The sequence below is a fragment of the Maniola hyperantus genome, chromosome 1 (assembly GCF_902806685.2).
Source record: "Maniola hyperantus chromosome 1, iAphHyp1.2, whole genome shotgun sequence".
Taxonomy (NCBI): domain Eukaryota; kingdom Metazoa; phylum Arthropoda; class Insecta; order Lepidoptera; family Nymphalidae; genus Maniola; species Maniola hyperantus.
Genome location: NC_048536.1, coordinates 17,778,812 through 17,793,003, shown reverse-complemented (window position 1 = coordinate 17,793,003; position 14,192 = coordinate 17,778,812). Strand labels below are relative to the sequence as shown.

General features: G+C 38.4%; 2 protein-coding genes across 2 annotated transcripts in view; one reads left to right on the top strand and one right to left on the bottom strand.

The window, feature by feature from the left end:
- The window catches only part of Acsl (Acyl-CoA synthetase long-chain), a 142,860-nt gene extending 142,231 nt beyond the window's left edge, over positions 1-629 (bottom strand). Inside the window, exon 1 of the mRNA XM_069500035.1 lies at positions 626-629. The gene's annotated coding sequence lies outside the window, so the exon portion shown is untranslated. The remainder of the gene's footprint in view (positions 1-625) is intronic.
- rau (RA domain-containing protein rau) overlaps positions 1-14,192 on the top strand; it is a 109,274-nt gene that overhangs the window by 19,208 nt on the left and 75,874 nt on the right. The gene's annotated exons all lie outside the window — the stretch shown is intronic.

Here is a 14,192-nt window from a genome sequence, read left to right as displayed (position 1 = left end):
TAGGAGGACGTTGCCCCCCGGCCTCACAAATTATTTATTCGAGCCCTAGGGCTCACCCCCAGGCGGAGCTTCGCGCTCGCCACCCTCCCCAGTGACGCTGTAGCGGCCAGTAGGGCCTACGCAGCATAGTCAATCTGAAACAACACAAAATTATAAAGACAGGAATAAAAACGAAGTTTGACTGTTATAATAATCTCACTAATAGTCAAGACAGTTCATAAAAAGGCCCTTATTATGATTTAAACTGTTTCTTATTTGATTTACGGGTCTTATTGTTGGTATTCATTTGGTAAGCTCCGATAGCCGTCCGCCTTCTAATCGAAGGTTGGGGGTTCGATCCCGGGCACGCACCTCGAACTTTTCAGAGCTATGTGCGTTTTAAGTCGACGACCTCCCTGGCGCAGTGGTGAGCGCTGTGGTCTTAATAGTGGGAGGTCCCGGGTTCGATTCCTGGCAGGGGTTTGGAATTTTATAATTTCTAAATTTCTGGTCTGGTCTGGTGGGAGGCTTCGGCCATGGCTGGTTACCACCCTACCGGCAAAGCCGTGCCGCCAAGCGATTTAGCGTTCCGGTACGATGCCGTGTAGAAACAAAAGGGGTATGGGCTTAATAAAAACTGCCATACCGCCTCCAGGTTAGCCCGCTATCATCTTAGACTGCATCATCACTTACCACCAGGTGAGATTGCAGTCAAGGGCTACCTTGTATCTAAATTAAAAAAAAAAAGTATTTAAATAATTTCTGAGTAAAGACAGCGGACGATTCATGAACAAATTTGTCATCTATAAAAAATACTAAATCTGGCAAATTGTCTTATTATAAACAAAATATTCCATAACCTTTTATCTTCCCAGATGTGTAGTTTATGTCCTGTTACATAATAATTGTAAACTTTCCTCTACAGTCTACGGCCACGCAGTAAACCGTTATGGAAAAAGTAATGGCTTCTATCTATAGTTTATCGCTGGTGTCGGACAAACAAATAGTTGGTTTTATCAGTTCTATCGATATGGGTGTATGTATAGTGATTGCTTGCATAGTTGTGCGTTAGGTGCATCACGCACGCCTTGAATATTGATGATGATTTATTATAACTGGGTAGTGGATAGCTATCCTGTCCTGTGGAGAATTCAATCAGGTTTCTATTTCAGTTTCTAGATCAAGACCTAAATAGAAATTGGAGAGTTTTGTGCTGTCTGCACGTTATTTATTTCTTACTAAATAGATAATTCCCGCCAATCATCCGCGTGGTTTTTTTATAATCCCGTGGAACTCTTAAATTTTCCGGAATAAAAACTAGCCTATTTAGTATCCAGGATGCAATCTATCTCTGTAGGTACCTTTAGACAAAAAGTGACAGAAAGACCGAGACTTTTATGCAGTTGTACCGAATATTACCATAAATTATTATTATATTCATCCCAAGTGGCACCCGGTTTTTGATAAGGTGGGCCCTAGTTTTACTTGCTTACAGATTATTATGGTTCTTGAGTCACAGACAAAAAAGATGCGTGGTTATTTTGTTTCTACTAGCCTCTTAACTAACCTATCTTCTTCTTCGTCGTGACACTCTTGGCAGAGTGGTCGTGGTCATCACGAAATGACATTTTTGGGGGCAGATGTTATATGCCTCACGAGCATTCCCCACTTCTCCCTGCTGGCCGATAGTCTGGTGCATTCGTGCACGGGAACGCCCACAGCGGACTTAATTTGGTCGGTCCATCGCGTAGGTGACCTTCCTCGCCCTCTGGTACCCTCCACCTTGCCCTGCACTACAACACTCAATGGAGTCACTCTCACGCCCGGGAGACATGACCGAAGAACTTTAGTATTCGACTCTGTACTAACGTCGAAAGGCGAGTTCTTGGAGTATAGAGATGTTGGTGCTAAATTCTATCCATGAGACTCCTAGCATTCGCCTCCAGCACCATATCTCCAGAGCATCTAACTTCTTCTTCTCGACCAGTCGTAAAGTCAAAATATGGGAAAAACCAGAGTACCTAAGCTATAGTTATGACTAAATTACCAACACAGAGCAGCAAACTTACCTACAACAATTATCTCTTCTGTGCCTACACTATCAACACACTTATTACACACATTCGTTCCTTACTGCCCCCCTTTATGCTTATCTTATCTGGTATCCAACTGGTTTCGATTACCTACAAGCCGCGCTGTACAAGAACAATGGCCAGTTTATCTAACTCGATGCCCTGTTCTGGTAAGCGTTACTTATTTGGAGCGTAACGCGAATAAGCATTGCTAATGGACTAAGAGCCAGCGCGTGCCAGAACTACGCCATTTTATAAAATCTGAAAGTTTCTCTGCGTATTGTCCCCAACACAGGAAGGAACGTCAGCGACTATGAAGTTTGGATAATGGGGGCTTTGGGAGATAACGCCCTTAACCGACAACAACCGACTATCAAAAAGTGTAATTTATTATTACCTATTTGGAAAATTGACTTAGACTTTGACTTAAAGTTAAGGGTATCTGGCAGGGCGTTGCCACGACACTAAGGGTCTGGCAATGCATGACGTGATTTTTTTTATTTTTTTTATTAGGTAATGGAACACTATTCCGAAGAAACTATTAAAAAATTAGACTTTCTAATTTGACGTAAGATTTTTTACACCTTTATTACCTGTTATATCCCAAAGCCACCATGGTCCAAACTTAATGGTCGCCGTTCGTTCCTTCCAGTGTTAGAGTTAATACGCAGATAAACATCTCAGACCTGAGCGCGTTTGGAACCCTCGTAGCTTTAGTTTTAAGTTCGCCTAAAAATCATTACCACTATAATGGCCCCGATTCTCTAGTCTCTGTCTAAACAAAATTTAGAGTATCTGCATCCCTTTCTTTTTACTAATGCTAAAAAAGGAACGGAACATGACTTTCACATTTAAAGACTCTAAATTTTAGTGCACAATACAAATTTAAACAGTAGGTTCGCGAGTGCGTGCTAAAATCACGGGTTTTACCATCTAAAAATTAAATTTAGAAATGTCAAACTGCTTCTGTCCTTTTCATATTACAATAGTAAGAAGAGGGTGCGAATACTCTAAAATTAGGTTGTGCTTAGAATCGGTGCCATTGTCTTACAAATCCAAATCCAAATATTTGACTTTGAATTTAAACTTTCAGCTTTTATAAAATGACGAAGGTTTGGCACGTGCTGGCTCTCTTTCTATAAGATCAGTTAAGTTAGCTGGATTCTGTGGTCTTAATTTTGTGTGTTTTGTCTGTTTCTGTTAACTAAACCGAGTAATTAATGCAGTTAATAGAATAGAATAGAATAGAATAGAATAGAAGTTTATTAGTTGATCCGACACATGATAAACACAAACACAAATATTTACAAAAAAAAAACATTCCTTAAAATCTAATAGGTACCTATTATCTAAAATGTGTCGTGCCAACGAAAAGGCCCGAACTCAGCTGAATGTTGTGGTTACACGATGTAACCACAACGCTGGTTTTCTGTTCGAGCCCAAACGAGGGAAGTCCTGGTTAGTAGCATCATTATTTATTTGTACTTAAAATAAAATAAAATAATAAAAATAGGTCAAAATTGTGTTCTTTATTTTTATGTTACTGCTATTATAGATTAATCTAGGGGTTAATTTAGGGGTGATGTTGTTGTTTGGACTGCCACAAACTAGCTTACCGACTTTTGAATATTTAGTAGGTGAGCACGGTATAATCTTTTGAACGCAAATTTGGAGCCAACGTTACGGAAGGGTGGGGGGATGTCATTCCAGCATTTCGTGGCAAGGTATTTAAAACTGCCACGAAATGCTGCAGACCTGTGGCGTGGCGTCAATAATGGAGGCACTGTCGATCTAAGTCCAAAGGTTGGCTCGCGCCATACTAACTTTTTGTACAGATACTCAGGTTGCTTAGTTTTGATAATACCAAATAATAAAGTACCTAAAAGTAGATTATATCTGTTCTTCATTTTTAGCAAGTTGTTTTGATTTAAAAATGGAGTGACGTGAGATCTTGGTGGAATAGGAAAACAAAAACGAGCGCATGCATTTTGTATGCGTTCAAGTAATCGCCATGTTTTACCGAAAAGGCAAGGACCGTAAACTGTTATACAGTAATTTAATTTCGACAATATTAGTGTGTCACAAAGCCTAATTCTAAGGTTAATATTAATGTAAGGCCGAATCTTGTACAAAACTTTTAGTCTATAGAAACAGTTCCGAGCAAGGTCAGCTACGTGGTTTTCGAAGCGTAGGTTTTCATCCATGCGTAGGCCAAGTTAATAACGGTTAAGTTTTTATTTTGCTCCTTTCTGCTGTATTATGTTACCCATTATTTTATGTTTTCATTTCTTCTAGGTTTTCTGGGAGAAATCGCTAAGGCCATCTATCTATTGTACGTTTTGGTCTTGAGTCCTTTCTTTATTGTTGTTTAAGGCGAGTCACCGAGGCTAAGTGGGAAAAACTGGTTCGCTAGATCAAATGTTTTAGGTATTTACTATTAAATAACGGCCCTGCTAAAAATATACAATATACCTAAAGACATTGTCTAAGGAATGTGCTAATTTGATACACAATAGGAAGTACTTCACTCGATCAAATAAAATATTGAAAGAAGCTAAAATAAAAGTCTAAAACGAATTATTTAATACTAAAATTTCTGACATGGCACATAGTTTTTACATGGAAATATTTGTCTCTAAGTTCTACAGAGAACCTGCTAAATTTTGGTTTTCAACAGGTAAGTCAAGTTCAACAGGACAACTATAATTTATTAAATTCAAATTTAACGTTTGAAACACAGAATTTGAACGTTGCAAAGCGGTTTAATTACAAGCCGTGCTGCCCGCCTTGGTGACTCGCCTTAAGAGTTAATAGTAAAGTAGCAACTTAATATTATTTTAATTTCATTTCAAAATTTTCTCTAGAGTAAAAACTTAACAACATGAAAGAGTCTAGACTCTTCTCTCTAGAACTCTTAGACTCTACAACTTCCGATATTTTGCGATACAGAAGTTATGATCCGGAACCCACGCGTTATTGTCGCGAGGTCTTCAAATTGCACCAATTATCTCAGTTTGGGAGTAATTCGTAACAAACTGACGGACAGTGGGAAGCGAGCGAGGAGTGTTAATTGTGCTTTAATTGAATGGAATCAACCGACAACACAGATAGCCTCGCTGATATCTTGTTTGAACTAAGAAATGGCTTTAAATGGAGCTAATATGCCGTCATCTTGCTCTTGTATTTAAGCATCGTAAAATGCACCATTTATAGATATACGTATAATCCGCGACACGTTGAGATAGCAATCGGGGTATGAGGCGGGGGGACACCCCGCACACACACGTCATCCGCATTCGCCCGCACCAGATTAGTGCGGGGGCTGTTCGGGTGTGCGGGGCGTTCCCTCCCCGATTGCCATCTCGACCTGTCGCGTACTACAGGTACTTTGCAATCGCTACAGATGTGCAATTTTACTTCGTTATCAAAATATCTCATGAATTTAAGGTTATTGTTATAACTTTTCAAAAAGGTAATGTTAATAATTGAGACATCTCCCCCGTTTCACCGAATCTGTAATTATCAAATTGTGATCGTCGCTATTATAATGATTGGCTAAAAGATTATCTTTCTAAAAACTGTCAATAATAATAAAAAGAAGTGTAATGTAGTGCAACAGATGGAAATCCGCGCCCCTGCCGGCTTTGCTAATTGGTATCATTAATTTTGCTTACAATAATTGAAACGCGACATCCGCGAAAGTCAATTTTTGCAAACCAATTTTCATGGTAAATCGATAAATTGGGAACGTACCTACACCGTTACAAAATGAAAGCTTGATCTATGAAATTTATGAAATCATGAAATCAATAGTCTTGTTTTTATGGTAGTTTGCCACTTAGATTTTGACGAATTGAAAACGTTTGCTCAACAAATAATTTCAATTTTTTTTTAAATAAACTGGTGATGAAAGTATAAACTGTTCCATATTCGAAACTGTCCAATGTTCAATGTTTGCGTTTTTGAAAAAAAACCGATGCGGATGAAGTGACATGGATTTAGATCATCTAACAAAATTAATCGATAAAATAAAAGATCTCATACCTGGGGCATATTTTGCGACACGATAGGTACCACTTGCTGCAGACAATTATGATAGGTAAAAAAAATAACTGGAAAAAGAGGGGTGGGAAGAAGGAAGATGTCATCAGGCTACGTAACATAAGGGAGTGGACTGGCATAAAAACAGTCGGAGAACTATTCCGCCTATTGTGTTATCGCACTTTTATTTGGCGCCTTTTGGAATGGAAGTCACGTGATCTGTTATGACTTGTGCGGCAACCATCTTGAATCGATTGGTATAAATGCGAGTGCTTTGATGATTCATAAAGCCCCCCCCCCCCCCCCCCCCCCGATAAAAGACGCCCTAAGCACGTCCTTAACGATCCCGACGATCAAATCATGACCGACAATGCACCCTATCTCGTAGGGTTACACAATACAACCTCATCACAGCGTCTTCGCCGGCGAAGACGAGGTCCCCGATTTCTAACGTCACCCGGACGTGGACTCGCGCCACGGCCTCGGGGGCGTACGGACTAACCAGTAGTCCAACATCTCCACCCATCCCAACGTCATCCTAAGCCGTGGTCCGAGCCTCACAGGAGGCGCCCTTAGGAGGACGTTGCCCCCCGACCTCTCGAATTATTTCTTCGAGCCCTAGGGCTCACCCCCAGGCGGAGCTTCGCGCTCGCCAACCCCCCCGGTGACGCTGTAGCGGCCAGTAGGGCCTACGCAGCATAGTCAATCCGAAACAACACAAAGATTCTTAAGGCAGTCTCGTTCAGACGTAGACTCGACCGGTTATTAAACGCTTTTGTGTTTACTGTTTAGGTCGTCATTTTGATTGAGTGGTTACTAATTACTATAGCAATTGTGCCCTAATCAAGTTAATATTGCAGTAAGGTTATTATAAATTATGCGCATCGTGATAAATATTTAAATTCACTTCTGGTGTGTTTATACCTACATGGACAAGGAGAAGTTTAAACAACTGACTGCTGACCTTCAGTAATGGAGAGGCACTAGAAGAAGAAGAATAAAATTAATACATACCTAGCTACCTAGCAAAGAGGTTGTTCACATGAATGCTTCAGAAAGTCGCATGAATAGATTCTGAATCCGCTACACATCACAATCATGGCACCCGTTGAAGATAATACTGTTTGACATAATGAACTAGATCCGCGTGTAACCAGCCCAACCGCAATCATCGAACCAACTACAAAGATCACTAGCAAACATATTGACTTATCATTTCACAACCACAAGTACATATGATGGTACTTGTTACTAGTTCATATTAATAAATCTATAGGTACGTAAGTACGAGTAAATAGTATGGGAATGCATTAATTAAATGTGTTGATAGAATAACACCTTGCTATACTTTCTATTATGTAGTTTACTAGCTCTAGCATGATTTTGTAACTTTACAAAATTCATTTTAGATCTTGGTTCTGTAAAGTTTATGACATTTTCAACTTCTAACGCTGTTAAGTCGTGACTTGTCATTTCATTCATATACTGTCATATTAACGGTGGTCATAGGTTTTTTGTAGGGACTTGCCGGAAGACCACATGCCGGTCTTGTGCCGCCTGAATTCAGCGTTTTCCTGCCACCGTTTGATGTCGTCTGTCCACCTAATAGGAGGTCTTTCTCCGCTGTGATTTCCGCTGTGATTTCCGATGCGAGGTTGCCATTCTAGCACCAAGGGGCCCCAACGTCTATCAGTTTATCAAACTATGTAGTATGTACCCTGCCCATTAATAAATATTTGCATTTTTTTATATATTTGCGCGAGAATTGCTAAAAGTCTTAGAAAGGGTAGTAGATTCGGCATTTCGAGTACCTACTATTGTCTACATTGACTTATTTATATTACTTCGTATGGACAAGGCCATTGAACAAACAAAATGGCACCGACTCAGTGGTGCTTTGGCTCCAATGCAACCTCAGTGACGTCTGGATTTCAAACGGGTCGCTCATTTGTATCCAACAAGTGGCGCTGATTTATTGGGTTCTCAAACCGTGCAAAATTTTGTTCGCTTGAGCATATCTTTATATCGATGATTGTCTATTACTATAGGTAGGCACTCTTCAATTCGGTGCCATAACCTTAATGTTGTTTTCCTAATAAATAATTGGTTTAATGCCTATGCGTAGCGGAACGGCATCGTGAGCCGTAACGGTGATTGCCTCCGTACAATAAATCTCGATTGAATGCCCGTTTGTTTAATAATACTCCTCAAACTACATTGTGATGTTTGGTACTTGACTTTTTATTTATAGATTGGAATCTCTGATGGATTTTAAATCCATTATTGTCTTACGTTGTATTTATTTTTTACATTGATGTGTCTTTGTTTAGTTTTATTTCACTTATTTCTACTCTTATATATACTGAATTTTTTATTCTGTATACTTTTTTATTGATACTAACATTAACATACTTACGATATTTCTTTAATTTCTTTCAATATTTTTCATTATTGTTATAACTTTTATAGTTTGATTGTCAATTAGTTAACTCTTGCTAATTTTAACCAATCTACGTCTGTTTATTTATTTATTTCATCTTACTACTATAGATTTATCCACGAATCGCAAAGTTTCTCTTTCATATTCAAATTCAAATTACAAGTAAAAATTCTTTCTGTTTATTATGGTCTATTTTCTAAATCTTAAGTCTCTCTTCGGTATCTTTCTTTCAATTTTATTGTCTCGTTCGGTCTGTTTTCTAAATAATTTTAAATAAGTACATATCAAAAATTACAGAACCGGCAGGTGTTTTCTAAATCTTTATTTTGTACAGGGATATCCATATCTCTGTCTATTATTCTTTGCTATGCGTCGGTTCTTTTGTTTACTTAATCTCCGCAAATAAACTAAAACACATCATTAAAATCAACTAAACTCAAGTTATTCAAACCACAACATTTCGTGACTGGAGTAAGATATTTACTAATGTCAATATGCTTGTATAGAAAGTTAATCCGCCAAATTGCACCGTTTAGCTAAATTCAGCCGAATCAGGCGCACGCAATGCCAATGGTTCTGAAGTTTGTCTAATTGCATTGTCTTGTTTAATCAAGATAGTCATTGTTTTCTTTTTGCATTATAACTTTTGAAATTATCGTGCAAAATGTCGAAAAAATACGACTGTAGTACCCTCGGTGCGCGAGCCTGACACGCACTTGGCCGGTTTTTTTTGAAAAGGAAACTAAAGTGAAACCTCTCAAACGTTTTATCTAACTTAACCTCGTCAAAACCTGTAGCAATAAAAAGGCGACAAAACAAAATTACTTAAGTATGCGAAAGTTAGTTAAGACTTAACCACTTCACTCGTGGTTTTCACCATCGCCTCGTGAAGCGTCTGCTTTCGAAGCTAATCGCATAATTGCACTACCCTCGATCTGTCGAACAATGCGAACTGTCGCAAAACCACATAGCTCCCACGGCACCGACTTAATCGCTATATAAAAACAACTTATAGCTGTCTGTCTCTAACTATGCGACTGCACTTATAATATTATAGATATATGGTTGGCAAAGAATAATTAATTTGTATAGACAGGACACATTATTTTTTACTGACGTATCTCTTAATATACCTACCTATTGAATTTTATTGAAAACTAGCTTATGCTCGCGACTTCGTCCGCGTGGACTACACAAATTTCAAACACCTATTTCAGCCCCTTAGCGGTTGAACTATTAGATTGACTGGCTGACTGATCTATCAACGCACAACTCAAACTATTGGACGGATCGGGCTGAAATTTATCAAGAAGATTGCTATTATGACGTAGACATCCGTAAAGAAAGGGTTTTTGAAAATTCAACGCCTAAGGGGGCGAAATAGGGGTTTGAAATTTGTGTAGTCCACGCGGACGAAGTCACGAGCATAAGCTAGTAAAATATATGAATAAAAGTGACGCATCTGAAAATATATGACACTCCTTGAAAGATATTGTTAGTTCATTCAACGGCAGTCGGCACCACATTCCAAGGTCCGCTTTAGGACTCATCTCGGCGTCGAGAACTAATTATAGGCCCTGATTAAGATAATCCCTTCATAACAAGTGTTGTTTGGACTCTGTCACTGTTTACTTACGTAAAACTTTTATTTTTTATTTTGCAGACAGAAGGTTGTAATTTTAATAACTGACAAGTCTATTATAATACGAGAGATAAGGTTTTTTCTTATCTTAATTTTTATAGGACATTGTGTCCGACACTAACACGAGCAGGGGCATGCAGGTTATAGAGGCATAAATGCACTGCTTACCCCAGTTGTAATAGCTCAATGCATATTTTTCATTTTGACCTGCCAATAAATAGGTTCCTAGCTAACTAGTGCTTACCCTGGCTTCAAACCTGTGCACGCCACGGAACACGAGTAGGACTAGGGAGAGAATATGTAATTAGGAGCAAGGCGAATAAAACGGTGTAATTACGCTTCTGATCAAATATACATCTTTTTTTCAAAAAAAAAAAAAAACGTTTATGACCCAACAAATCTCAACTAGGTACCTAATTGATTCCGATTCCCATGATTTCGATTATTAAAAACAATTAATGTTATGTCATTTCCAAGCAAAATCTGAATTTCGTGGTTTCGACTAAAACGTTACAATTACAGTAAAGTTTCATGATTTGGTTCCACAGTTAGCATCACGTGTGTCCTATATACCTAGATCAAGGCCTAGGAAGGTTATTATACATCATTTAAACAAAACCGTTAGATTAAGCATCTCCTTTCTTAAAGTTGATAAAAATCTCATCTCCTTTCAAGAATCATCATCATCATCATCATCATCATCATCATTATCATCATCATCATCATCATCATCATCATCATCATCATCATCATCATCATCATCATCATCATCGTGTGCCTTCTTCGAAACGAAGTTTGGCGGCCATCATGCGAAAAGCTTCTCTATTAAAAGCCGCCTCTTTTAACTTTGGGTAACTAAGCCCTGTCCACCACCTTATATCGTTCAACCATTTGCGTCTTTGGCGACCTGGAGCCCTTTTGCCTTCAATTATTCCTTCCAAAACTAATTTTGAAAATGAGATTTCCAAGATTTCAAGAAACAAACGCAGCTAAACTGCAGAAACCAGATCCAGGTACTCGACGTTCAATCCTACGCTCTGTACCCATAGTACAAGATTTTACGTTTCACCAAACCAAACCAAATTCGAGAGTCAAAATACTTCCGCGTTACAGTAAACTGGATCTTAAGTGCCTTGTTTTAAAGCTCAAGTTTGTCTACACTTCTACAGCCAGCGCTCCAAGCGGAAACATTGCGAAATTAAAATCAGTGGCATTGAATATTTGACTTCAATTCAATGCTGTTTAGGTCCATTTTACTGTAACGCGGAAGTATTTCGACTCTCGAATTTGGTTTGGTTTGGTGAGACGTCAAATCTTGTACTACGGGTACTGAAGGGGCGTACAGTACCTACGTGACATCGCACACAATAGCTCTCGCTCTTTGCATACACCGCGACGAGTGGTGCGCAGGATTATAGGCTTCAAGGTGAAGGTCACACGGTTTGAATTCCCGTGAGGTTTCGCACATTCTCAGAGTTAAGGCTGTCTACATTCAAAAATGCAATTTAATCAGTACCCTTATTTTATAATAAGACAACAACAACACACACACACAACAAACAAACACACTTTCGCACATACATATAAATATATGCGAAAGTGTGTTTGTTTGTTGGTTTGTCCTTCAATCACGTCGCAACGGTACAACGGGTTGACGTGATTTTTTGCATGGGTATAGATTAAGACTTGGAGAGTGATATAGGCTACTTTTTATCCCAGAAAATCAAAGAGTTCCCAGGGGATTTAAAAAAATACAATTCCACGTGGACTAAGTCGCGGGCATCAGCTAGTTGAAATATAATGGGTGTCATTTTCGTTTCTCGGATGCTGATTACCAAAATGACAGCCATTTTCAAATCAAAGACCGCTACATTTAAAAAAAAAAATGTTGAAGATATTTTCAAGGTTTTCAAAGTGATGATTACAAGAGTGATATCTATTTTCTAACTGAAATTACTTCATTTCAATATTTTTATTTCATGTAGAATAAAGACTTCCATTCGGAAAGAAGGTTCGACTGAAAAGAGCCGGCAAGAAACTCAGCAGGAAAAGTAGTTAAGTAGGTATATATTTTTTGAAAAATCCTAGTTTCACTTATATCCAGGGTAAACATACATATGTGTATAGATGGATGCACCAGTTTCTATAGGTATGTTTGAGCATGTGTTCCGGGAAATGTAATTACCTTTAGAATTGTCTTAAAATTGAGAATGGTATTTCAAATGTCTCTCAAGGTCGTTTACAAATTGTCTCTTTTCAAAATGTACATTAAATATGTCCAGGTTACAAGCAAACCTGGATGAAGGCAGACGAGACCGCAGCGTGTGGAAGTCCCTCCAAGGGTATGTCCTGATTGTCCAGCTGTCCGTCCGTCAATCGGTTGACGACGACGACTACGTAGTCAAAGTCGAATAATTTATTCAAAATAAGTAATAAATTAAACTTTTTGATGACTTTTAGTCATTAAAAAGTGTGTGTAATCGCCTTTATACTCGTTTATTCAGATTCGCACGCGATTCGCATATTAATCTCGTCTTTGGAGATTTCCATTTTGTCGTGTGCTTCGATCGTTTATCGTTGTTACAGCACGCGGCAGAAAGTAATGTTCATCGGCCTTTAGAATGACATTTGGGCTTTGTAGAGCGTTGTCTCTGTCACTCATACCTCTATGACATCTTGTCGGTCTGAACGACAGAGACAATGCTCTACAAATCTGCTATTATATCCTTCAAAAGGTCGCTTTTACATTACTTTCTGTTGACCATCGATGCTGTTGACCACTGGTTAGTGGTATGTTATTTCTACCCATCCATATTTTCAAATGGGAAGCTGTGTTTGTTGGTTTGTCCTCCAACGCCGCAACAGAGGAGATCAACGTGATTTTTTTGCATAGATAAGATGATTCGCTCGTTCGCTATCTTCACTCCTGGCGAGTGACATAAGCATTATCATTCCGGAAAAATCAGAGTTTCCACGGAGTTTTACGAAGCCAATCCACAAAGACAACAACGCAGTCATCAGTTAAGTTTAAACGATTAAATTAGCATGATGTAGCTTGAAAAATCGGAATCATTGGTTTTAGAAATTTAGTAGTGATTTGAATTCATTTTCAAAGAACACAATAATTATAACATGACGAAAATAATTAAAATAGACCGTATAATCTTTGATTATACATTTTTAATTGATTGATTTTATTTTAAACGTGCTAATGCCGCGATTTTGTTCGCGTGAATTAAGGTTTTTGTAATCGCGTGGGAATGTTTTTGGTTTTTCGGGATAAAAAGTAGCGTCGCGTCACCCTTGATGCAAACAATCAATGCCGATCCGTTGCTCCGTTACGGCGTGATTGAAGGACAAACCTATAAACCAGCAAACGAATACACTTTTGTATCCATATCTCCATACTAATATTATAAATGCGAAAGTGTGTCTGTCTGTCCAATTTTGACGAAATCTGGTACAGAGATAGCTTGCATACCAGGGAAGGAAATTTTAACAGGCTATTTTTTATCCCGGAAAACCAAAGAGTTCCCACGGGATTTAAAAAACCAGAATACACGCGTACGAAGTCGCGGGCATCCTCCAGTTTATAATAACAGTTTGTGAAGGTTTCTTAAGTGTAAAGAAGTCGACGATACTGAGTCCATGTACTGTCTTTGAAAGTATAGTGCATTCAATATTAACTGGTGTGTTTCCACTGTGTGGTGTGTCATTAGCAATAACAATAGGATTAAGTCGTAGCGGGTGAATTCAAAAGTATCAACACTGGTTGGGTTTCCAACAAAATATATAAGATTGAACGGGCTCCTTTAAAAATGAATGATTATATGAGTGTTTGGTTTATTACCCCCATTGTTTATGTTCAAGTGGAAACACACCAGTTAATATTGAATGCACTATAACATGAAAACTCTGGCATATTGCATTGTTGGGTCATCTCATAATTTGGTTTCAAAAGAAAAAACGAAAATAAGCTTAGCCTCAAATTTCTTTATTTTGAGTTGTTATTTGTAAG